At 45.5% G+C, this 27414-nt stretch overlaps 1 pseudogene; it reads left to right on the top strand.

The window, feature by feature from the left end:
- The first annotated feature begins 17084 nt into the window (after positions 1 to 17084).
- On the top strand, positions 17085 to 17244 carry LOC123845201 (small nucleolar RNA U3; annotated as a pseudogene).
- The last annotated feature ends 10170 nt before the right edge of the window (positions 17245 to 27414 follow it).

Raw genomic sequence — 27414 nt, 5'->3', positions numbered from 1 at the left:
AGCTCCTACCTGGAAGTTACTCATGCCTTATCTGTTTACAGTTCGTTGGCTAATGCATGTCACTGATTATATAACTTTCAGGGGATGTGGAAGTACCTGGAAGGAGGAGACTTAGAATATTTGTTAATGTACCTAGTCTAGTGACTACGTAACGAGTCTTCACTGGTCAGCAGCTAGCACAAAGCAGGGCCCTCTCTTCTAGGGGAGCAGAGGCAAGAATCCCTTAGGTTTCAGTCAATCCCTGGTTTTGGAAGATCTGGGAGCTCAAGCTAGGTTATGGAGGCAGGGTTTGGGCATAGGTGGGCTCCTTAATAGGAGACAAGGCTGAAAGATAAATGATGGAAATGAGGTTCTAAGTGGGAATTTGATCACAGGAGTAAAGATTCTTGTGGCTATGACTGGTGCACACAGAGCTGAATGAAGACTGTCGAACTTTGTCTAAATTATTTGGGTAATAGCCTAGAACTCCTTAAATTTGCTTTCATAGAGCCATAATTAGTTAATTGAATGCTTACTATGTGTGAGGCCTCATCTTGGACTATGGACCATTGTAGCCGATTCCTGCCTACCCGTGACCCTCCTCTTCCTTTTGCTCCACCACATGGGTGGACATTTCTGTTCCTGAAATGGTCATGACTCAGAGCTTTGCACGTGCTGTTCCCTTGTCTGGAACACCTTCCCTTTTAATCTTTATGTGGCAAGTTCCTTCTCACCATTTAGACTTCAGCTTAAATATCACCCTATTTCCGTGCACCCTTTTAAATATTCCTCCCACATTCCCTTCGAGTAGGGGTTGGCACACCGTAGCCCATGGGCCCGCCACCTGTTTCTGTGAATGCAGTTTTATTCCTCATTCCTTTACATATCGTCTGTGGCTGCTTTCATCCTACAAAAGGTGAGTTGTGGAGTTGTGATCGAGGCCATATGGCCCACAAAGCCAAAAATATTTACTCTCTGGATCTTTATAGAAAATGTTTGCAGACCCTGTCCGAGAGTCACTCCATAGTCATCAGTCATATTTTCCTTCATACACTACTCTGTGAAATCATCTTATCTGTCATTTCATTCTCCTTCCCTACTCGAGTGTGCATTCCATGAGGGTAGGGACCTTGCCTCTCGCTCACGGCTACAACTCCAGAGCATTTGGAGGCATTCAATAAATACATTTTGTTTGAATGAGAAAAATAAATAGATGCTGTGTATACACTGAGAGCATAATTGGTCTGAAAACCTGGGGAGGGGCTTCACCTGCCAAATGTAGACCAATGGGGGGAGTATGGAAAGAACGGGTGCTCAGGAGATGCGGTATGTTTTCCATCTTCTGATTTTGGTCAACAAGCTGCCATCAGCCTCCATCTGTTACTTAAACCATGAAAATAAAGTGCAAGAAATCAATTTCATAGGCTGACTGGGGATTCAATGGTGTGCAATCTACAATAGGTTCTTGTAGTAATGAGGCTCTCAACCTCCTCAAAGGGCTTTGGCAAACACGAGGCAAAGAGACATGCAATTGGCTTGCGCCATTTCTCTCCAAGACATGAAATCCCATCCGAAATCAGCACTTTATTAAAATGTTACAGTCCCCAACCCTCCCCCCGGCACTCTGGGCTTGTGCCGTGCCTCACCATGCCCAAGATGGGATAACTTTCCATGGAAGCCATCATCCCCCATGTCGTGCTTTCCTGTGTACAAATGATGCTTTAAAAAAAGTAAACCAGCTTTTCCCAAATTGCATTTTGTTCGATAAATCAATAGCAATGACTTGTGGGCTCAGGCAGTGCTTTTGAAGAGGAAAAGATGCAAGAGGGAAGCGAAGATGGCTTGGGGAATGGGAGGAAGGGGCTGGGTGTGCTGGCAGATTTCACTCTGGAACACCTTCCCTGGATGTAGAGGTGCAAAATGGAGAGGGTCCTCTCTGTAAGCATTGGAGTAATGGCAAGGTTCTCATACAGAAATACATCCATGCAAACAACCACCACCTTCCACTCTGAGTGCACCAGCAGGTTCTGTAGGCTCTAGCTCCGCTATAGCTCCTGAATCTCACCTCCTCTCCAACACCACTGGCACATCCTGGACCAGCTGCCATCAACTCACACTTGGACTAACGGAATGGCCTCCTAACTGGGTTTCCCGTGTCTACTCCTGCTATGGCTACAAAAACCCATTTTCTCTCCTCGGTCATGGTGATCTCTCAAAGACATAAGGCAGATCAGTCACTCTTCTGGGTAAAACTCTTCAAACTCCCTCACCATGCCGATGAGGCCCTAAGAATCTGACCCTTACAGAGTCTCTGGGCTCATTTTCTCCACCCTCCCTTCACTCTACCCCACCAGGCGTCCTGTACCTCCAACATGACAAGCTTGCATTTCCTAAGAGCCCTTCTGCTCGATGCTCACTCTGCCTGGCATAGATTTGCCCATTAATCTTTCCCAGCAGCTCCTGTGGTCATTTGGGTCTCAGCTCATATATTACCTCTTCGGAGAGGCCACCCTGACCCCTTATCATCGCAGTGACTCTCTCTTAAACCCCTTGGGTTATTTCCTCCACGGCCCTCATCACTATCTAAAATCTCTTGTTTCTTTATTTCCGTACTTGCCTCTTACTTCTCTTGCTTCCTTCAGGCCTGAGCTCCAGGCCTCAAACTGTGCCCAGCGCAGTAGCTACACTTAAGAGGTAGCTACTGAATGTCTGAAAGTTGCTCACTTCAGAATAACAGCTCTTGTGTTAAAGAACTGGGCACATTCTGGTCTTCATTCATTCATTCATTTAATGAATCAATGTCCTCGCACCTTCTAGATGCCAGTCTCTGGGCTCAATGCTACAGGTAGAGACAGGAAGACTCAGGCTTTGCCCTTAGGTGATTTAGGGGGAGGAGGACAGACACAGCACTGGGGGCAGGCACAGGTTTCAGCCCAGTAAATGCCAGAGCAGAGCTGTGAACAACAAACACCTGCAGGAACACAGGGAGCATGGACTTACATCCCTTGATGGAGTTGAGAAGACTCCACAGAGAAAGTGGCATTTCAGTTGGGTTTTGAGGGGTGATGAGGAGATTGTTAGCTGTAGAGGGGGTGTGGAAGAGGTATGACACCTAGCCAAAAATGAATTCTCCAGAGGTAGAAATAACACAAGGAAATTAAAGAGGAAAGATGGTTTCCATAAGGCGCTGGTTCTATGGTCTTCTCAATAATGGAAAGAAGGGACAGGGAGAGAGAGAGAGAAGTCATCAGGAAGGAGGGAGCAGGAGTGGGTGTGAACGGCCATCTCTCGCCTTCATTCTCTTCTTCCAAGTGTCATGATCTGTAATGCATGCTGTTTTCCCTTCAATTAGTTACTCAACCAACACTGAGCACCCACAGGTACTGGGATGTTAGGGATGAGTAATGAGCCCGATGGGTAGCTCCCTGCTCTTGGGGAGTTCTCAGTCGGTGGAGACGGATGTGTGGACAGAAAATGGGGGGGTCCATGTGGCCAGTGTTTTAGATGGGAAATGGTGCCGTCTTATGCTCCCAGACACGGAGTAGTGGTAAGTGCACAGGCCCTGGAACCTGAATAAGCCCAGGTACAAATCTGGCCTCCACTGTCTCTCATGAGTCTTAGTTCTCTCTCGTATAGTGAAATAGGTTTTAAAATGGATGGACGGGGTGATAATCATAGCCCCTATTTGTTGAGCCCTTACTATGGCCAGGCTGTGTGCTAAATGCTTTTCTTGGAGTATTCCAGGTAATCTGCCCAACTCAACGACTGAAGTAATATTACTCTCATTACTATCTACATTTTACAGATGAGGATGCTGAACAGAGTAGTTCAGTAACTTTTTAAAGGTCACACAGTGGGCACCTGGGTGGCTCAGTTGGTTAAGCGACTGCCTTCGGCTCAGGTCATGATCCTGGAGTCCTGGGATCAAGTCCCGCATCGGGCTCCCTGCTTGGCAGGGAGTCTGCTTCTCCCTCTGACCCTCCCCCCTCTCATGCTCACTCTCTCTCTCATTCTCTCTCTCTCAAATAAATAAATAAAATCTTTAGAAAAAAAAAAGGTCACACAGCTTGAGGGGCTCCTGGGGGGCTCCATCAGTTAAGCGTCTGCCTTAGACTCAAGTCATGATCCCGGGGTCCTGTGATCAAGCCCTGCATTCGGCTCCCTGCTAAGCGGGGAGCTTGCTTCTCCTCCCTCTGCCACCCACCTTGCTTGTGCTCTTTCTCTCTCTGATAAAATAAATAAATAAAATCTTAAAAAAAAAAAAAAGGTCCCACAGCTTAGTCTGAGTCACTCCAAGCACTCTGGTCAGTGCCTTCCTCCTGACAGCCACAAAGACTCTGTTGCTCCCCTAGGCTAAGTCCAGCCATCTACTGAATTCCCAACTGATGTGACATCAGACCAAACAATGCCTGAGACATCTTCCCAAACCGCTGACCCCTTCTCTTTAGGCTTCTGCCTACTGGCTGTTGTTACCTTAGGCCCTCTTCTGAGCCTCCGTTTCCCTATCTGTAAAATGAGGAGGCTGCACCAGAGCACCCTGAGATTTGAGTCCCTGAACCACCGTACAGGCTGTTTGAATGAAAGGAGAAGCAATGCTAAGGTCCTTCTAGACCATCCCCGTGAGCCTGAACATTTTGGTCAAGAGTCCTTGCAATCACCTTTGTGATTCATTGCTTGTCCCGGGTGGGGTGGGGGGAGGGAGTGCTCTCTTTTGGCTCTCCTCCCCACTCTCCAGCACTCTTGCTTAAGAGTCATTCCTAAGGAGTATAGGACTTTCTGGCAAAGTATGGGTCTGCAGGCTTCACGGGGTCCTTGAGGACAAATTTGGGGCAGAGCGGGGAGATTCCCTCTGGGCAACAATACAGTGGGGAACTTTCCTCTCTGTAGGCTCCTGTATATAAACAGGGGTATTGAAGGGAGAAGTGTTCTTTGCCCCTTTCCTGAATTAATCACAGTCAGCTGGGGTCAACCCCCTTTCATTCCAAGAATACATCCATCTTAGGGAGGAAGCTTGTTCCCTCCTCTAGCTGGACAGGACCCAGCAAGAATGTCCTGGATTGCCTTTGACTAGTGAATCTGATCTCAGTGGGAGGGTCTCTATTCCAGTTTTGGCTCTTCCATTGCCAATGGAGTGGCCTTGGCCAAGTTGTGGAGTCTCTCTAGGACTCTGCTCCCCATCTGTAAGATGGGAATAAATATTTTCCCTACAGAGTAATCATGAGGAGTATAAAACAATGAGTAGAGGCAAGTTTCAAGCTGAATACTCTGGAGCCGTGTAGACACTCAATGCATGTGAAGGAAGACTGAGATGCATATTTTGATTCAATGGAGGAAGGAGCCTTGTAGACATCAGACTTGTCCCAGGAAGCGATGTTCTGGCCCCAGAGGTCACAAGATCTCATGTTCTTACTCAGACGAGGGTAGGACAAGCACATGGCGTTCAAAGGTGAGCTCCATGAGGGAGATGACCTTTGCCTGATTTGTTCACTGTTCTATACCTGGGGCCTGCCACACAGCAGGCGTTCAAGAAATGTTTGCGGAGTGGATACATGATTTGGCAGAGTGGATTGAAGCATAAGCTGGGGCCAAGGAAGCATTAAGACTGGATGGTGTTTAAATTCACTTCCAGTTCTGCAACCTTAGGCCTTGGGACTTTCTAGGAGACCTTAACAATAGTATTCTCTGTGCTTAAATGTGAAATGCTGCCCAGACCCAACCATATCAGGTAAACCCTGGTTCAAGGAAGAAAGGCAAAAAAAAAAAAAAAACCCAAACCCAACCAACCCCCCAAAAAACACCCTGCCTTCAGGTTAATTGGAGAGGGCCTTTGCAGAAGGAAATAGGGCTCTTTTTGGAAGCAATTCTCTATTTTGTCCTTCCTGCCACCTGCCCACCTCCCACTTCTGAGCATGAGGACTTAGAAACAGGAGGTAAGGAAGTTCTTTCCTTTTGAACACCACCGGCCCTTGCCTTTTAATTTCCTCGGCTTTCTGAGACTGTTGGACCAGCCTCAGCCTTCCCACAGAGGGCTCAGTGTCTACGTGGGAAGAGTGTAGTCGGGGAGATCACAGGGAAGAGAGACAGACGGAGGACAGAGCCAGTAACAACTCCCTTCCCTGCTCATCTCTATGAAGGGGATTGATGCCCAGCCAGTTTTCTCCTCCCAGATCACCCCAGTTTCCCCAGCTTCTCTCCAGGCCATACACTCTGCTTGTCTATTTGTTCCCAGGCCCAGAGAGGATCTGAGAAGGGAGGGCAGTAAATCACTCTGTCAAAGTAGGCCATACAAGAAAGTGGCACAGAGACCAGGGCCAGGGCCTTCCAGGTAACAGCCAGATGAAAATGCCTCATAACTAAGGCATGGGGGCCACGTTTGAACACTCCACCCTTGATGTTTGTACATCACGTTCTTGGCAGCAAGCCACAGGCCTGTCTATAGATTTATTTCTTCGTCCTACCTGGCATGAAATTGCCCTCAGGATTGTACCTGTAGGCAGCCTGTTCACATGGCCTGGGCTTTTAAGCTAGTTCTCTTTTTCCTTTTGGTCCATGAAAATGAGTTGCAAATGCCTCCATGTGTGCGCTCCTAGAGATTGAATCTGACTTAACTCTGAAACCCTTGGCATTCAGCCCAGTGCTTGGCATGGGAAGTTCCCACAATAAATATTTGTAAAATGATTGAATGAGCAGATAGATTTTTTTGAGGCATTGCTCGTCTCCATCTTCAACTTTCTCTCCAGATTGTTATCCAGATTAATCTTCTTCTGCATTGTATGTACATAAGGGTGCATTTAACTGCAAGTAAGAGAAAACCTGGTTGATAGTGGATAAAATCATTAAACATTTATTCTTTTGTTTTGTTTTGTTTTGTTTTCTTTAACAAGACAGGAGACAGGTAGTGCCAGGATTGCTTTGTTGTCTCAACAATGTCGTCAAGAACGCAGATCCTTCTGCTCCTTCTATTTTGCCATCCCCGGGGCATCTCTCACGTACCTTGTTGGGTTTTATATGAACTTTCTCCACTTCCTCTATTGAATTTTTTAGGATGGAGACGAGCCTTTAATACATTGGTTGCAAACACATGGCTTCATGACATCTTTGTTTAGCTTTCGATATTTTTAAAAATTGAGAGTGGTTTCCAACATTTAAAATTTGGGGTATTTTACATAAAATTCCAGATTTTTGAGTTCTCTTCAAAAATCATAAGATCTGGAAATGAAGCATGGCTACAACAAGCAAGAGCCAGTGGTGGCTGTCTTCTTTAGATGAGGTAGGTACTGTCCAGGTCTCTGGAGTTCCCACCACTTCTGTTGATCATGACCTGCCAGCATCTCTCATTCATGCCGCCTACAGGAACACTTGCCTGTGTTTGAGTCTGGACCCTACTCTAAAGATTTTTTCACCTCATTGGACTGCAGTGTCAGGCCATCTATTAAAAAGCTCTTGCAGCTGCTTTCCCCCTAAGAATTGCTCTAGATTGCACCTCCCAATGTTCAATTGCTGGTTCTTTCTGGATTCCACCCTTTGGCTCTGTGTAAGTCTCCAATTCTCTCCCACCCTTTGAATTGAAGGTTGCTCACTAAAAAAAAAAAAAAAAGACATCTCTCAAATTGAAACTGCATTAAGGTTTGGCTATGTGTGAAAGGGTAAATGACTGCAAATGCATAATAATATGAAGAAGTGAGAATTGACCATCATCCTATCACCCAGATAACCCTGTTGATTCTTGGATGTGGACAATTTCTTGGACACTTCCAACATGTTAGGCACTGTCTTAAGTGCTTTCCATGCATTATTTCATTCAATCCTCCAGACAACTCTAGAAGATAGGTACAATGCCTATCTCCCTTTTACAAATGACAAAGCCAAGGCATGAGGAAGTCGGATACAGTTCCTAAGGACACACAGCTGATACATGTTGACATCCCAGTTTTAATTAAAGTAGTCTGACTTTAGGGTGCACATTCTTAAAAACTATAATATATTGAGTATGTGCATATATGCATATTTTATATATGGTTTCCTGGAGATTGCATCACTCTCCCCAGGAACAGTGCGATGGGAATTTCTTTTGTGGAGTTTTCAAAGAACTCACTAAAATGCACCAAGAAAACCCAGGATTTGGGGGTCAATCCCTCCTATTATTCTATTTTAATTGCTATTCCTTCTTAATATCCTGGATGACCAGACTCCTTGTGTGGTTGACTCAAAAGGTCAAGACACTGGCAAGGCATATCTTTTCTAGATTAGATATTTCTTATTAGTAGTATAGCGATGACAATTTTTTTATGAATACCAAGGGTCATGGGGGAAAAGTAAAGAAAATAATTTTTATATGAGAGCTATTATGTGTCTGACATTTGGCATATGTTACCTCACAATGCCCCATGCACATGGACATTATTATTTCCATTTTTTTCTGCAGGGAAGGAAAGGAAGGTTGAGTCATGTGTTAAGGGGGGAGAAAACTAGATACAGGAGACTAGAATTTGAACCCATGTGGGTCCAATTTTAAAGTTCATTTCTTCTCCACTCTTCTGTACCATACTCCATTGGATAATGTCACTAATGATAATGGAAAGGGTAACCATCACATAATTTTGTCAGAAGAATTATGAAATGTCTGATAAGAATGCTCTGTGCCCTTTCTTGTGGGCATCCCTATGAGATATATGTGCATAATGTCAGTTGATTGATTTACGGGCATACCATGTTAAATCACAGAGCTGCCCTTGAAAAAGTGAGTGTAAGTTAAAGTTTCAAAAAAAAAGATGACTTTGAAGTTCATTTTAGGGGAATCAACATAATATTGTGTTTCTTTGTAACATGTAACATGGTTGCTCTGTCAGCTTCTCTGTTGTGACAGTCTGGCTTTCTTAGAGGGAGTTACCTCTGTTGTGAGGATGGCCAGGCACAGGGATAGACCTTCGATGGATGTGCTAATCATCTTTGATTAAAAAAGAATTCTTCCCCCAATTTTTACAACCTCATTATGGCACCATTTATGGACCTTCTACTGTGTGATATCTAGTTTCAAAGCACTAAATACCTATCTCTCTCTCTCTTTTTTTTAAAAGATTTTATTTATTTATTTGAGAGAGAGAGAGAGAACAAGCAGGTGGAGGGGGAGAGAGAGAGGGAGAAACAGACTCACTGCTGAGCAGGGAGCCCAATGCGGGGCTCGATCCCAGGACCCTGGGATCATGACCTGAGCCGAAGGCAGATGCTTAACCAACTGAGCCTCCCAGGTGCCCCTAAATACCTATCTCTTGAATGAATGAATTCACTGAGCAAATACAGGTGTGCGCTGGACCTGAGAGGATTCTGAGATGAATAAGATCCCCTTGTTGTCTTTAAAAATCTCAAGGTCTGACAGGAAGACAAATATGTAAGCAGATATATACAAGAATGTGATTAGTGCAATCAAAGAAATGTTCTTTTTATTGTTTCTATCATCCATTTCTTCAAAAGTGTTTAATACTTAGCTCTTATTAGGTGCCATGCTGTAAGCTCGGGACTGGATATACAGTGGAGGAAAAAAAAGAGAGAGATGGCCCCCAGCCTCCTTGAGTTCATGGTTAGTCACTCTATCTGCTCAGGAGGCAGCACATGATAGTAGCTGAGTGCATGGGCTCCAGCCCCATGCTGCCGGGGTTCACATCCCAACCGCCCCTTGCTAGTTCTATGACCTCGAGTAAATTATCCAGCCTTTCCATGCTTTAGTGTCCTCTGTCTTCTGGACCTAAAAATAGCATAGTACCTACATCATAGAATTGTTATGAAGCTCAAATGAATTAATATTTGAAAACAGAATAGTGTTCATCAATTAAGCAAATAGAATGACATGTAATAGACTTGGGTTCTTTGAATTTTTGCCAAATCCACATCATACCTGTACTATTTATTATCATTAAACATTAAAAGGTATATTCATCCATGTCCGACCAAAACAACAAACAAGCCTCACATGGCTGTCTGGGCGACACTGGCGTGGATGCAGTGATTGCACTGGGCACCTCCTCTGTGAAGCCCTCTTGGTTCCCTGGGCAAGATCAGCAACTCCATCCTCTGTGCTCCTACAGCACTTTGTGTTGGATGCCATTAAGTGCTCATCAGAATGCCTAGAATTCAATCCTTACTCTTGGCTAGTTGGCCAATACGAGGCTGATCTTTTGGTTCCCCCTGCCTCCCTAAGCCCAGGCCCGTAAAGATTGGGAGTAAGAAAAAATTCATTTGTTAAGCTCATTGCATAAAGCACTCCATGACTGTCAGATACTATACGTGCCTCCATGTACCAATGGATCCATCCAGAGAACATACACAGAACTGATGCTCACCAGATAAGGAACACACCCACTTAAGCATGAGGCAGCTTTGGAATAAGCACGCGGAAGGGCCAGAGAAGATGTGTGTCTGGGGGTGGGTGAGCAACAAAGGGTCATGTCCTCAAGCTGTTTCTGACTCTCCATTTTTATAAGGTAAGGAAGAGAAGAGCAGAAGCTCATCTATACTGCCCAAGTGGCCAAGAGTAGGGACCAAACTCAAAGGTGTTGCTGCAGAAGAGAGAAAATGAGTCATTTTCTTATCCCGCAGAGTCTGGAGGAAGTCATGTCTCTGTTTATTTCAGAAGATGTAGGAAGGGGTTCACCAGGCAAGCAGTGGTAAAAAGGGAACAAGGCAGAAACAAAGGCACCCAACAGCATGAAACATTTGGCTAATTACTGACATTGTGGCCATATATTAGTGTAAGAGGTCAACTGAAGAGTTGCGAGAGAAGAGACTATAGAGGTAAGTAGGGGGCTGGTCATTAAGCTCCTTGAGGGTCCCAAGGTACTCGTGCATCCCTTTAAGAGGTTGAAAAAGAATGAAAAATTCCCCATGCCAAACCACTACTGCTTGAATGCATTCTGAAACAAATTTCTTCAAATAGAATTTTTTTTTTCTCTTCATACTTCTGCAATAACCAGTCTGAGGAATCTGGCATTTAAAGACACAAATGTTTCTGAAATACCCCACCACAGCAAAGTATCTGAAAGTGTTTCTTAATTGTTAGAAAAAACTATTTCTGTACATGCTTGGAACACGTTTTTTTAAACACCACCCTTCAGACACACCATCTTTTCCGGCCCCAAGTGGCTGAGGATGGTGGTGCTAAGTGGTTTAATAGAGACGCTGTTGTCTCTCTCCTGCACATCACGCCTCCTCTTCAATGCATAATTTTCTTTTTTTGCTGGGTAAGTGCCCTAAAAGGTTGCCATAGATGTACAGCCCAGCACGTGGAAGGGAGTCAGATGATCAGCAGCGCTGCCTCTATGTAACCAGACAGGCAAAGGCTTTTGAGAATCCTTTGGCCAAAATGTACTTTAATCCATCCAGTTTGAATGAGCTCCATGCACATTTACCAAAGCCATGGCCTCTCCAATCTGCCTCAAGCAAATACATGTCCCTAAACAGTTTCCTGTGGAAAGCAAACTTCGGCAGAGGGGATGAGAGGAGAGAATCGGTCATGCTCATTTTACAATGGAATGCAAAGTGGGCATGTATTGGATTCCATTCCTGGCCTTAGGCCACTGCCCTTCCCCTCTGCTGCCACACCCACTCCAAGAAATCCTCACGCCACCTGCCCCCTGCTCAGCGTTCATTGAACCTGTCCTTCCTTGAATGTATATACTAATCATGGTTGGTAGTGTGCATTCCAGCTCTTGGGTATCTTCGCTTTGATCTTCTAATTGTCATTGTCACGGTCACCTCCCTCGTAGTATCAGGAATATGGGAGCCCTGGGATTCAGGAATCTGGAAGGGCTGGTAGCTCCCAGGACAAGGCTAGCTTCCTATCCCTCTGGGACTCTGCTTGGGCTGCTATCACAAAATAGCATAGACCAGGGGCTGAAACAATAAGCATTTATTTCTCACAGATCCCAACACTAGATCTCTCTCTCTCTTCCTTTTATACAAAGCCACTAATCCCAACATCGCAAAGCCCCACCCTCATGACCTCATCTAACCCTAATTACCTCCCAGAGGTCCCACCTCGAAATACCATCACACTGGAGGTTAGGGCTTCCACAAATGAATTTGGGGGGAAACACAATTCAGTCCATAACATAGACCAACTCTTTCTTGTCCTGCAGATCTTGGTTCAGATGTCAGTTCCTGCAGAAAGCCTTTGGCAAAACTCTCAACCTGGGTTGAGATCCCTCTCTGCAAATACATCTTACAACAGCATACATCAAATTGTACTACCACAGACCATCTTTTTGTCTTTCTTCCTCATTAGACTGTGAGCCTTTGAATGTAGAGCCTTGTCCTTTGTGTCTGTTCCCAGCGTACATGGCACCTAGTAAGTGTTCAATAAATGATTTCATGAGATTAGGAGATAAGCAACCACTTTTGAAGAAATGCGCAATAGATGAGATTATGGTCTGCTCCTTCAATGGGTGTTATGTGAATGCCAATTTATATTCAGACACCATGAGAACAGCATTGTTAGGGCTTGCTTGCTAACCAACCTCCTAATAGGGTAGGGGAAGGAAACTAGCTCTTACCTCTTCAGTGGTACCCAGGTTTTCTTTCTTTTCTTTTTTTGTTTAAATTCAATTAGCCAACATATAGTACATCATTAGTTTCAGATGTAGTGTTCAATAATTCATCAGATTTTCAACGAATGTGTTCAATTCAGTCCTTGTTTGTTACTAACCCCCCGCCCCCATTTAAAAAATTCACCAGTTTAAGTCAAAGCTTATCTCTGAACTCAAGAAGGCAGATTCTGGGGGCAGAGTCTTAAAGAGTGACTTTGCACTGGACAGGATGGGAGCATTTTTTTTCATGAATCCCCTACAGGCTACAACTTTTTGTTCTTTTCATTCTTTCTCAAACCATCTTACATCTTTAGGTAACGTGGCTGCTTCTGACAGGCAGAGAGGAAGCACATACACTGAGCTGGGGAAAGAGATGCATAAGAATGCCTGCCTATACCCTGCTCACTGCTTTATTTATTTATTTATTTTCCATACCAATACAACACAAAGTGTGGTCCTTGGTCCAACAGGCAGCACCACTTGGAAGCTTGCTAGAAATTCAAATTAATAAACTCCCCCCGCTTCCCCCAGAGCTCCTGATTCAGAATCAGAAGGTGGGCGAGAAGGATGGGAACCGCTGGGCTCAGATAGAGTTTGTGAGTTACCTCGTTCCACTCTCCTTCTATACTTGGAACAAAGCTTCCCGATCACGAGCAAGGGAGTGGGTTGCTGGCCACTGGCTGCATTTCCTTATCTGGTGTTCCCTAGCAAGGCATGGTTCCTGTCTTGCAGGCCCTGCTACCTGGTCTTGCACACTTGCTTATTCAAGTATCTATAGTACCCCACAACATCAGTTAGTTTGGACTCCCTAGCCTTTTGTCTAAAATTAGCTGCATATTAAGTAATGCTCCCTGATCCTCATCCCCTCCTTGCTCCTCCATCTCCCAAGGCAGAGAACAGTGGGTGGTCTAATTTCCCATCTGAACATGGAAAAATAAGGAGAAAAATTAATGGCATCATTTCTGAGGGCATTATAGGATGCACTAGGAATGCTCAGTGCTGATCTCTCAGTTTCTTCTGCTCCGAGGAAAGTAACCCCAACATAGTTGGGGTCTCTGGTTGAGGGTCCCCTTAAGGATGGCTCACAAGCAGGTATGGATTTCTTCATTCCAGCTTGCTGCAGTATGGTCTGCACATCCAGAGTGGAGGGAATTTGAGTGGTAGACCTTTATGCATGACAAGGAACTCTACCAAGTAAGGACAACCTTCCTCCCCACATCCTCCCTTTCTTCTGTGGACTTGCTTACATGGGGTCTCTACATGTCATTTGTGTCTTGGCATCCTGGCAGAGGCCTCAGATGACTTTATGCCATTTCTGGTCTAGGGAGTTTTCATCAGCCTGTGGGGGCAGGTGCATGCTGCACACAGACTAAGAATCCTGAACGTGCCCCAAGGACAAAGGAGTCGCACCTTTACTCACAATACATTCAGTTGTGCAACATAGATGGAGCTTCCTTATTTCCCCAAGACTGTTCTGTTTGTCCCCAGTTTCTACCCCATCGGATGGGTCCAACCCAATAATCAAAGTCCAGTGTTTTAAGCTTTTTCTTTAGCTTTGATAATTAATTGATTTTCAGAGTGCTGTTTTTCTCCTGTTTTTGTGCATGTTAGAATCTGAATGAAAAGGAGACGGTGTCTTAGGTGACTTTAAGGAGGTAAGTGGGAGGAGAAAGACAGGATCTTTGAATTCATCTCAAATCCTTGGGATCCTTCCTGGTGATTGTTGCAGAGTGGCTGGTCAGAGTATCTCCAGGGACGTGTAGAGCCCTGAAGAACACTTCATCTGATGCCATCTGTTTTGTGTTTTTAATAAACTTTTTTTATTTTAGAACAGTTTTCGATTTACAGAATTATTGTGAAGCTAGTGCAGAGAGCTCCCATACACTGCACACTCTGTTTCCTCTCTTACTAAGATCTTACATGAGTATGGTACATTTGTCACAATTAATGAACCAATGATGATACATTATTATTAAGTAAAGTCCATACTTTATTCCGATTTCCTCAATTTTGCCTCTTTTCTGCTCTAAGATCCTATCCAGGACACTGCATTGCATTTGGTCACCATGTCTCCTTAGGTGCCTCTTGGTTGTGACATTTTCTCAGAGCTCCCTTGTTTTTAGATGACCTTGACAATTTAGAAGACCATTGGTCAGATATTTTGTAAAACATCCCTCTATTGGGATTTATCTGATGTTTATCTCATGATGAGACTGGGGCTATGGGTTTTGAGGGGGAAGAACACAGAAGTAAAGTTCCATTTTTACCACATTACATCAAGGGTACACAGTATCGATATGCCTTATCGCTGTTGATATTGACCTTGGTCACCTGGCTGAGGTAGTATATGTCGGGTTTCTCCAGTGTAAAGGCATCCTTCCCCTTCCATACTGTCCTCTTTGGAAGGAAGTCACTGTGCACAGTCCACACACAAGGAGTGAAAAGTAATGCCCCATCTGCACCAGAGATTTGTCTCCTTATTTATTTATTCGTATCAGTATGGACTCATGGATATTAATTTTATAGCTTGGCTTATAATCCAATAGCACTTTATTTATTTTGTTGCTTAAGTGGTTCCAGCTCTGGCCATTGAGTCCCTCCAGTTGGCTGCTGTGTTCTTAGACGTACTCGCATCATTGTGTGTGTGGGTTTGGCTCCATCCGTTTCCATGGGTTGCCAAATGTGCTGGCACCACTGGAGCCTGTGGTCTTGGGTATTTGCTTCTGCATCCTCTAGGTGGTTGCGGTGACAATCCCCTTGGCAACTCTGAGCCGTCTCATTGGAGCACATAGGTGTTCCTGGTCCCTTGGCCACAGGGGCAGGTCAGAGGGGCCCAGGAGGACTCCCTCCATCTTATCCATCTATCCACTCTGATGGCCATGCTGGTACCTATGTCATCTGAGTATGACACTTAGCTGCAGGCTGGAGTCTGGGGCCACTAAAGCATTTCCTATCACATTCTTCTTCCATTCTTAGTCAAGCTCCTTCAAGGAGATGCATGCATTTGTCTTCTCACCTCCTACGCCATCCTCAGCTTGCTGTTATCTGTCTTCACCACTCTACTGAAATCCTTCACGAGAAGATCTCCACAGATCCCCCCATGGCTAAATCCAAGGAATGATTTTCAACATTCAGTTCACTTGGTCTCATGGCCATTCTAGCACTGTTGACAAGACCGTCCCTTTCCTTTGGCTCTTGGGACACACTCTCTCCTGCTCTTTCTCTCACCTCCCTATAAGCCCCACCTCAGTCTTCCTTAGCCACATCCTGCTTTACCCAGCCTTGAAATGTCAGAGCCCCTTGGGGTGTCATTCTAGATCTCTTTGTCACTGTACTCTCCCTAGGTAACTGCTCCCATATCTATCCAAAATGCGCTAAGTCTTCAGTACCATTTTACAAACACTAGTTGTGAGTGGATTTCTTTTGGAAGTAGATGCAGAAGGTAAGCTTTGTATCAAAGGAAACTTGGGCTTGGAACAGAGATACTATGTGGAGATGTGAGAATCCAAACCATAAGGAATTAGCAGAAATTCCATTGTATTTGAGGGCTCCTCTAGGTCATGGCAGTGGGAATTTGAGGCAATTATACTTAGATATCAAGAATCAGGGATTCAACTGGCATACTGTATTATTCTTTTTATCTTGGTTGAGGTACAATGAGGCCAGACACAAACCAAGAGAGAGCAACTAGAAAGAGTTTTACTGTTTTGTTACTCTCAGCTCCCTGGGTATAAATAGCATACCATTCAGGGCACTCATGAGGTAGAGCGGAGGTATCTGTGGGCCAGAGCCTTTAGTGTGGGTTCTGCAAGAGGGAAAGGTGCGGTGGGGCAAGTGGGTCTAGGATAGACTAATTTGAATAATTTCAGGAGGTTGTGGGACAGAAGGGCTATCTCTGGTTGTCTGGTATGTGACCCTGGGGCAGTTAGGACAGGTGGACAGTGACCCAGAGTGTGAGCCCTACAAGGTAGGTGGGTGGAGGTGTGAACTTAATCAACTGCTCAAGAAGGGAAATTGACAATCTTCTAGCCAGGGCCTCAAAACTAGGTTAAGACATTAAAACCCAATATTACATCCATATCATGCCCCACCTCACTGAAATACAGGGTCTGTGAGCGTGATGACAGTGTCTCCCCAGTTACCTGGTATACTGTCAGGATCTACAATAGGTATCTTGCACACAGTAGGTGCTCAATAAATCATTGTTGAAAGAATGTATAAATTCTTAAAGAACAGCTGGACTTTGCATCATCATGAATAAATACAGTCAGAGAGAAAAGCTATAGATATCTTAAGAAACCCAGGGAAGAAATCCGAGGGGCTCAGGTTTTTAAAAGATGGTGGTCAAAATCAGAAGTACAGTATCAGTGCATAAGAATGGTCCACAATGAGCAGGAAGAGTTCCTTAAGTATCTTGAACCGCACAAAAATGATGGTGTAGGCATTATTTGAAGCAAAGAACAGGGAAAAGAGATGGGCAGTCCTTGAGAAAAATGGCAGAAGAGCTCTCTCTTCCTCTTCTGTGAAAAGACTATACTTTCAGGGATCATTTCTATAGTTTGTTCCTCTTCTGTGAAGACAGTAATCCCATCAGGCGGGTCCCACACCCCCCTTATCCCAACCCGATCATCTCCTGAAGGCCTTACCCCCACACCCCATCCCATGGGGTGGGGGTGGGGTCAGGGCTCCAACATGTGAATTTGGGAGGACACAAACATCCAGTTCATACAGTCAACAAAGTCCTCTGTTTGGATAGTTTAAGTCGGGTTTCTTTCGCTTCTAACTGAAAAGGGTTTTGCCTAATTCAGGTTACGAACTGGGGAAGGGTGAATAAGCAGCTTGAAGGTTGACTTGCGGCCACACACAGGTGAGGGCACAGATGTCATCCATGGGGAGAGGGGACGGGAACTGCTCTGAATGAGCTGACAACCCATGGCCTCACAGATCAGATCCCGGAACGCTGAAGGGAATGTCAGCTGGACCCACAACCAAAGTCGGTGATCCTGGAGAGAAGCCCAGAGTGGTGGAGGAGTGGGAGGACGGTCACAGTCCTGTTCTGCCCCAGCTTCTGAGAAAGTAGACCCTTGTCACCATAAGCACTAAACTTTAATCCCATCAATCCTAGTGCAGATAACAAATAGATGGTTTACCAACATTTAGGAAAAATACATCTCTTTGGCACTAACGTGGATTTACATTTGCTAAATCACAGCTTTTTTTTTTTAAAGGTTATGTGATTGGGTAATAATGAAAGGCCATGGAAATAATAATAATAAATTCCCTGAGGACAGGTCCCTCTTCCACCCTCGTCACAACTCCACCCCACCCCTAGAACAATGGTGAGCACTCAATGGATGATGAACAATATTTCTTGAATATACTAATAGCAATAGCTCATATTTATTGAGCTCTATGGGCAGGCCAAGATATGGAGATGAAATCTATTAAAATTACAGATAATGATTATCGTAACAACATTTATAGAGCAAATTGCGTATCAGGCACTATTTTAAGAGATTGTACATATATTATGTCAGTAAATCGCATTAACTATTATCAAGAATCAGTCAATTATGGCTTGAATTGTGTCTTCCCCCAAATTCATATGTTGGAGTCCTGACCCCCCCTACTTCAGCCTGTGACTGTATTTGGAGATAAGACCTGTAAAGAGGTAATGAAGGTAAAATGAGGTCAGTAGGGTGGGCTGGGCTCTAGTCCAACATGACTGGTGTCCTTCTAAGAGGAGGAGATCTGGACACAGATACACACACATGGAGAAGACCAAGGGAAGACCCTGGAAGGAGACGCCCATCTACAAGCCAAGGAGAGAGCCCTCAGAAGAAACCAATCTCGCCATCCCTGATTGCGGACTTCCGGCCTTCAGGACTGTGAGGAAAAAATTTCTGTTGTTTAAGCCACCCCGTCTGTAGTACTTGGTCATGGCAGCCTGAACGGGCTAATGTATTCACCCTCGTAACAAGGAGGTATTCTGCTCTGGTTCATGCTCCTAATTACACCAGGTAGTATGCGGTAATAGCTAAAGTCTACTAAGTCCTTAACTAATGGCAGCTCCCAATCAAGTTTCTGCCTAAAATCTGAAGCATTCTGTAGTACCTCGTGTCTTTTAAAAATTCCTTCAGCATTTTACACTGAATTTATTACTTATCCTTCCATGGATTGCTATCTGCTGACTTTTCTGCCCAGGCACAGGGTACCTGTGGTCTACAGTACCAGGTCTTCCAGGAGAGACCCACCCCAGGTTGCTACCTGAGAGCTCACAGAATCCCATGGGATCTACGGTCCTCTTTACTCAGGGGGATGGATCATTTGGCCAACCACACGCCAGGGAGCTGTAAACAAAGATTATGCATTAATTCAACAAACTCGCTTGCCGGGCTCCTACTATGGGCCAGACTCTGAGTACACACTAAGGCTGCAGGAATGACCCCGGGTGTCTGCTTCAGTAAACAGAGATCCAAGTGGAGGAAAGAGAAGATAAATGGAGTCACAAGAGAACAGAATAATTGCAGGCAGTGGTGAGTGCCATGAAGGGAGTAGGACAGGGATAGGATGACCCTAGGCAAGGGTCCTTTAGACAGGATGGTCCAGGAAGGCTGCTCTGAGCTGAGAACTGAATGGTAAGGAGGGGCCAGACAAACACGGATTTGGGGACGAGAAATGCAGGGGGCAGGGAGCAGCGTGTCCCAAGGGAAGGGGCGTGGCTCCTTGGGAGAAGGAGTTGGAGCCTCGGAAAGAGCTTGGACTTGGCTTGGGGATGTTGGTCTGAGGGTGAAGTTCCCCCAGTCACCCCTGTGGTCACAGAGCTTGAGATGTTACAGAAAAAAAATGAATATTTGCTCTTTTGACGGAGGGAGGAAGGTGCTGCAGAAATGGCCCAGGAGAGTTTATTGAACAAGCAAGGTGCTGTGCATTCTTGTACTTTTATTTTGATTTTCTCTTTATTTTGAAGTGTTGAGTCATTATCAGTCCATGTGACAAAGAGAGGCACATCTTCCTCGTGCTGTTTGCACGTGGCCCTAACAGGTTCGCCTCCTTAGTGAGAGAGACGCATTCACGCTCGGGGTGGCCTTTTCCGTTTTCCAGGCTGAACACATATCTGTTGCTGCTGGGGAGCATGAAAGGACAGAGGAGGGAGGTCAGCAACCACCACTGCCAACTGGGGACAGCCTGCATCCGCGCCACGACGATGATGGTGAAGACAAGGGTGTCAATGGAGGGGAGGGCGCAGCTCCACAGCTCCTACAGAATTGAGGAAAGCTGAACCCTCTCTGCGAAGCTTCGCAGGGAACATCAGCCCCAGCTGCTCCACATCTGGATCTTGAGGACTGGGCTCTGAGGGCAGGATTTGCGTGGCTGAGGTTCTGCTCAGCACACAGGACTTAACACAGTTGGGCACTCCCGGGGTCTGGAGACCTGGACCAGGGTGTGTGGTGGGAGAGGCGATGTGGCCTGGGAAAGAGCCCAGAACCGTCCTCAGAAGCCCTGCATGCAGCCCGGCTCTGCTGTGTTTTTTGCAGCCTGGGGTCAGGATGATGGACAAGTTGCAGGGGACGATGAGAAGAAAAAGTGGGCACGGTTTAGGGATGTGGGAGGTATCGCTCCTGGATGCCAGAGAGAGGGGCGGGACCCAAGTCAGCGGGCAGGGAGGCACTGGCTTTGGGAATGTTGAGTGAGGGGTCCCCCTGTAGCACCGAGCAGCATTATGCATTTCGGAGAGAGGCAGGGGTTATCAGTGCAGCTTTGCAGATCTCACGGTGGGAGTAGCAGGTCACAGAAAAGACGTTTGCAGTCTAGTGAGCCCCAGGGGACGGCAAGAACAGCCCCAAAAGTGATAACTATCTACTCCCCATCTCCGGCCCGCCCGCCCTCAAAACTGTTGGATCAAGGCGAGCCTCGGGCACTGGCGCTCCCACTTTGGGGTTGGGAATACCAGGGCTGTGACTGGGTTCGGCTCTCTGCGGCCATGCGGGAAAGTCACACTTTTCTCTCGGTGTCCCCTCCTTGGCCGATGACCCCTCGACCCGGTCTGTCACAGCCTGTTTTTCTTGAGTGCTAAGTGATGGAAGACAGACAATTAAGCCAGAGCCCAAGGACTTCATCTGCTGTTTCCTTAATTGTTTTCCTACACATTCTTTATAAATAGATTTAAGCAAGACACTATGTCCTTTAAATTGTACATTTCTGTTGCTATGGAGACGGTTGCTTTTACCCTCCCCCCCTCAACAGCTTAGCTATAAAGAAGTTAGCACCTGTTTTTCCAGGCAGGTAAATTACCTACCAATCCTAGTATTCCAAGAAGGTCTCTATGAGTGGGTTGGAGCAACATGTGGATGGCATGTCTTTAAAAGAAGCATCAGGTGAGGGCCTGGGATTTCCAGAAAATACGATCCATCCTTGCTAACCCTTCAGCTGATAAATGACTCATTCCATAGATTCCTAGGCTATTGGAACTGGAAAAGGATCTCTAAAGAGATGCTTATAATACTAATTAAAAACTACTTTACACTGTACATTCAGTGCATTAACTTGTTTCTAAAAGGATCCTTTCATTAAATCATTTGTTTGGAAACATTTACTGAACACTGGTACTGGGCTAGGGCAGGCACAGGTAATCATTCTAGAACACTGTAGGTGCCTGTCACACGGAAGAGAGTCAGCAAACATTTCTCAGTGAATGAATAAAGCCACCCACTCCTCCAGACAGTGGGGGATGCGGACATTTAACCGGTTATAATGTTCTATGCCTCTTGCTGGAATGTGGGTGCGTCCAAAGCGTCCTGAGAGCAAACAGCAAGTCACAGATCTACTTTATTTTTTGCAAGAGGTGGAAAAACGAGAAGCAGAAGATTAGAAGGGAAGAGAGTTGGCAGCATCATGTGACTAAGGCGCGAACCAAGTCTAGGACACAGGTGTCCTGCATCCCAGTCTGATAGCTTCCTCCCACATCACGCTCTCAGATAGCTCCTCTCAAGCTCTAGTGGGTACAGGAATCACCTGGGGATTTTGTGCAAGTGCAGATTCTGATTCAGTAGGCGTGGGGTGGGGTCTGAGATCCTGCGTTTCTAACAGGCACCTGGCTGATGGTGATGCTGGTTTGCAGACCCCACTTTGATTCACAAGGCTCTAAAACACTATTGCTAAACCTCTGGAGATCCTGGACCCTTTCAATAATCTGATTACAGCTATGGACTCTGTGTTGCTTAAGGTTACTTGGTTGATACGAAAAGAAACTTTGGCTAATATACGTAGCATAACATAGCGTACACAGCATGGCATAATAAAACATAATATAATCAATTGTATATAATATAATAACATCATGGTCTATATATGAATGTATATATGTATATGTATGTACATATTCATACATGTGGGTATATATATGTTCATATACGTGCGTGAATATATATGATAATCAGGATAGTACAAACAAGGAAAACGTGGAACTTCCAGTCATTGGAAAAGCAGCCCCAGGGTCAGGCCAGCAGAACTCATGGGCAGCCCTTCCAGGGGAACCTTGTCAGGGATCCAGTTTCAGAACTATGTCATTCTAATAAAGATACAGTATTCCAGGGAAGAGAGCCTCACTGACCTAGTTGAGGTCGGGGGCTGGCCCCTCAGCCGGGAGAGTTTGGGAACTCTGAGGGACGGTTCCATGTCTACTGTGTCCATCAAGGCAGGGTTGTTGGCCAGATGCAAAATGGACATATTTTCGCCGGAAGAAGCAGGAATGCATGCTGGGCTGTTAGGAGACACAGGTGGCCAATATAGACCATCTCTCCAGAAATATGTCCATATATCCGCATGTATCAGTTAGCAACCCCATTTCTCACCTCCTCCACTACCACCTACTTGGTCCAGGCCATCCACTCACTTGGGTTTCTGCACACATTTCCTGTTATCTCCCTGCTCGACGCTGCCCCCTTCAGTCTGTTCTGCACACAGCAGCCTGAGAGAGCCTTTTACTTTTTTTATTTTTTTAAATTTTATTTTACTATGTTATGTTAGTCGCCATACAATACATCGTTAGTTTTTGATGTAGTGATCCACGATTCATGTTTTTGTATGGCACCCAGTGCTCCATGCAGTACGTGCCCTCCTTAATAGCCATCACCGGGCTAACCCCTCCCCCCTCCCCCTCCCCCTCCCCTCTAAAACCCTCAGATTGTTTCTCAGAGTCCATAGTCTCTCATGGTTCGTCTCTCCCTCCAATATCACCCCCTTCATTTTTCCATTCCTTCTCCTTTTTTTTTTTTAAGTTTTTATTTATTTATTTGACACAGAGAGAGCCAGTGAGAGAGGGAACACAAGCAGGGGGAATGGGAGAGAGAGAGAAGTAGGCTCCCCGCCAAGCAGGGAGCCTGACGCAGGGCTCGATCCCAGGACCCTGGGATCATGACCTGAGCTGAAGGCAGTCGCTTAACCGACTGAGCCACCCAAGCGCCCCTCCCTTCCTTCTCCTAATGTCCTCCATGCTATTCCTTATGTGCCACAAATAAGTGAAACCATATGATAATTGACTTTCTCTGCTTGACTTATTTCACTTAGCATAATCTCCTCCAGTCCCATCCATGTTGATGTAAAAGTTGGGTATTCATCCTTTCTGATGGCTGAGTAATATTCCATTGTATATATGGACCACATCTTCTTTATCTATTCATCTGTTGAAGGGCATCTTGGCTCTTTCCAGAGTTTGGCTATTGTGGACATTGCTGCTATGAACATTGGGGTGCATATGGCTCTTCTTTTCACTACATCTGTGCCTTTGGGGTAAATACCCAGGAGTGCAATTGCTGGGTCATAGGGTAGCTCTATTTTTAATTTTTTGAGGAACCTCCACACTGTTTTCCAAAATGGCTGTACCAACTTGCATTCCCACCAACAGTGTAAGAGGGTTCCCCTTTCTCCACAACCTCTCCAACATTTGTTGTTTCTTGCCTTGTCAATTTTTGCCATTCTAACTGGTGTAAGGTGGTATCTCAATGTGGTTTTTTTTTTATTATGTTATGTTAATCACCATACATTACATCATTTGTTTTTGATGTAGTGTTCCATTATTCATTGCTTGCGTATAACACCCAGTGCTCCATGTAGAACGTGCCCTCTTTAATACCCATCACCAGGCTAACCCATCCTCCCACCTTCCTCCCCTCTAGAACCCTCAGTTTGTTTTTCAGAGTCCACAGTCTCTCATGGTTCATCTCCCCCTCCGATGTCCCCCCTTCTTTCTTCCCCTCCTGCTATCTTTTTTTTTTTAACATATAATGTATTATTTGTTTCAGAGGTACAGATCTGTGATTCAACAGTCTTGCACAATTCACAGTGCTCACCATAGCACATACCCTCCCCAATGTCTATCACCCAGCCACCCCATTCCTCCCACCCCCCACCACTCCAGCAACCCTCAGTTTGTTTCCTGAGATTAAGAATTCCTCATATCAGTGAGGTCATATGTTACATGTCTTTCTCTGATTGACTTATTTCGCTCAGCATAATACCCTCCAGTTCCATCCACGTCGTTGCAAATGGCAAGATCTCATTCCTTTTGATGGCTGCATAATATCCCATTGTATATATATACCACATCTTCTTTATCCATTCATCTGTTGATGGATATCTTGGCTCTTTCCACAGTTTGGCTATTGTGGACATTGCTGCTATAAACATTGGGGTGCACATACCCCTTCGGATCCCTACATTTGTATCTTTGCGGTAAATACTCAATGTGGTTTTGATTTGAATTTCCCTGATGGCTAATGATGATGAACACTTTTTCATGTGTCTGTTAGCCATTCATATGTCTTCTTTGGAGAAGTGTCTCTTCATGTCTTCTGCCCATTCTAAAATCCCATCACGTTAGGTCTTTGCTCACAGCCTCCGACAGGAATCCCACTATCCTCACAGCTCAATAAAACGCCAAGCCCACACATGGCTCTGCAAGATGTTACATGCCTGCCCCCTAATCTCTCCGTCCACCTGCCCTGCCATTCTCCCCACTGCTCACCTCACTCCCTCCCCACCAGCCTCCTTCCCATCTCTTGAACATGCTAAGGTCTTATCTCAGGGCCTTCACATCTGCTGTTCCCTCTGCCTGGACCATGGTTCTCTCGATGATTGCACTTCTCATTCCCTTACTTTATTCAGATCTCCGCTCAAGTTCCACCTTCTCAAAGAGACCTTCCAGCTTAAGTTACCTGGAAAAGCTCCCTGCCAGCCTGCTCACTCTCCAGACTCTTAGCTTTACTATTTATGGAAATATACATCTGCCTAACATTTCTTCTAATCACCAGAATGTAAGCTGCACAAGGGTAGGGACTTTGGGTTTTTGTAATCCTAGAGCCCAGGGCCGGGGGTGGTGGGGAAGTGGTGGAGAGGGGGAGGGTGGCACTTGCAGGTATTGTGAAAAGAATGAATGAACATACACTGATGCTTCACACACATGTACACACACATTCCTCATCTACCCACCCACACATACACACACTCCACACATTCAAACACTCCACACCTGCCCATACATTACACACTCACACACATATTTATACTCACACAGACACATGCCCACACTCACACATACACACACACACACACACACACATTTTTGCCTATGGTTTCAGGGGATTTAAAGGCCTGACACTTCGGGGTCCACACATCTTGCATTAGCAACCTCTGCAGTGGTCCAGGTATCGCCAGCTCTGAGGGAATGGGGTCCCAGCAACTCGGCACCTGTCACCACTCTCTTCCTCCTCCCCAGGCTGACTTTTCTCAGTAGGGCCAAAGCCATTCCACTTTCTATGGAATTTGGGTGACCCAACTGGAATTACAATAGAGTCACAGTAAAAACAATAATTGACGTCTGTCCAAGGTAAACAATGAAATATGTTAAATCTAAGGGGCCTCTGATAGCATTTGGTAAATACAAGGGCAGAACGAAATTTTACTTTTATTCAACCAATATTTATTGAGCATTCACTCTGTGTCATTCAGACTTCTAGGTGCTAGGGGAATGGCGGCAAAAGAACAGTGCTATGTTCTCATGGCTTATATTCAGGAAGGGCTGGGCAGAGAGGTATGATAGCTAGAGCGTGTTAGAAGGAGAAAAGGGCTATAGGGAAAAATAAAATTGGGGAAGGGGAGATAGGCAGTGCCATCGATGAAGGGAGTTGTAAGTATAAATAGAATTTTCAGAGAAGGGCTCTCTATTGGAACAAAGAGTTGACGGAAATGTGGGAGGATATAAAGATATCTAGGGAATGGGCGCCTGGGTGGCTCAGTCGGTTAAGCGACTGCCTTCGGCTCAGGTCATGAACCCAGGATCCTGGGATGGAGCCCCGCATCGGGCTCCCTGCTCGGTGGGAAGCCTGCTTCTCCCTCTCCCACTCCCCCTGCTTGTGTTCCCTCTCTCGCTGTGTCTCTCTCTGTCAAATAAATAAATAAAATCTTAAAAAAAAAAAAAAGGTATCTAGGGAAGAGTGTTCCAGGAAGCAGAAGCAGCAAGTGCAAAGGCCCTGAGGCAGGAGTCTCCTTAGGGTGTTTGAGTCACAGTAAAGAGGGACTTATGGCTGAGACGGAGGGAGCAGTGAGAGATGAGAAGGAAATGGAGTCAGACCAGAAAATGTAGGGCCTCATGGGTCAAGTTAAGAAAGACTTCGGCTTTTACTTTGAGCCCGATAAAATTCTTTGCCATTCTGCAAGTAGCAAGTTGCAATTCTACAGTTCCCATTTTAACAGGATCAAATCAGCTGCTGCGTTGAGAGTCATCTCTAGGGGAAAGCAGCAAAACCATGGCACCATTAGGAAGATGAGTCATCCTCATCCAACAGAGAAAACCCACTTTTATTCTCTCACCTATCCTGGTGGGTCTCATTCAAAGCTGATATCATGGGAATTTGGAAAGACTTAATTACTGTCCGTGAATAAAGTTAGCCTGGGGAGAGGGCTGTCATTTCCTCCAGGCAATGCCCCAAAGTTCCCAAACAGGAAATCAAGGCATGTGTTTGTTCCATCAAGGTGGACAGTCTCCCTGAGAACTCTCTGACCTGCCAGATGTAGAATAGTCATCCCTCTGTAGGGTACAGCAGGCATAAAGCTGGGTGATGGGGGAAGAAAAATAAGAAATGATATTTAAATCAGGAGCCTCCCCACAAGTTGAAATTAGTTCAATTCAGTCAATTGCTGACTGATTTTATGCTATGGAATTCAAACGTTTGGAGGCTCAATCAATTGAAATCCTGTTTCGGGAATGAGCAGGTTATGGATGGATCTGCTGTTCTATTATTAAAAGAAAAATGGATCTGTTCTGAGCATAACATATATAACACTAAGAGCCCACTTGGTGGATGAATGCACTGTTTTTCTTTTTTATGTCCGAAGACCTGGGACCAGATTCTGGAAAAAGTTAGAGACCTGCAGAGTTTTTCGTGCCAAGTCATCTCAGATGTCACATGATCTCCCCATCTTACTAGTCCAGAGACTGAGGCTCAGAGAGGCCCAGGAAATGGTTGGACATAGGCTAATTACTCCCCAAATTTTGCAGCTCGCTGCAGTACAGTTTCAGTTTTCACTCATACCGCAGTCCAGTGTGGACGGTAAGGGGCTCTGTTCTCAACGGTCCCTTGGGAAGCCAGGTGCCTTCCATACCGTGGCTCCTCCCTGCGACAAGTCCCCAGAGACATCTCTGCTTAGCTGCAGAAAGAGTGAGAATCATGCCAGAGAGGTTTTTATGGGTTGGACTCAGCCGTGACACACATCACCTCTGCTCACATCCTGTTGACCAGAACCCCATTTTGTGGCCACAGCGAGGAAATGTCCAGCCACGTGCCCCCGAAGAAGAGAA

This window comes from Mirounga angustirostris, unplaced genomic scaffold (assembly GCF_029215605.1).
Source record: "Mirounga angustirostris isolate CCGP_5_RB_7025 unplaced genomic scaffold, mMirAng1.0.hap1 SCAF_5, whole genome shotgun sequence".
Classification (NCBI taxonomy): Eukaryota; Metazoa; Chordata; class Mammalia; order Carnivora; family Phocidae; genus Mirounga; species Mirounga angustirostris.
Note: the sequence above shows the minus strand (reverse complement) of the source record. Positions and strands in the feature narration are given on the sequence as shown.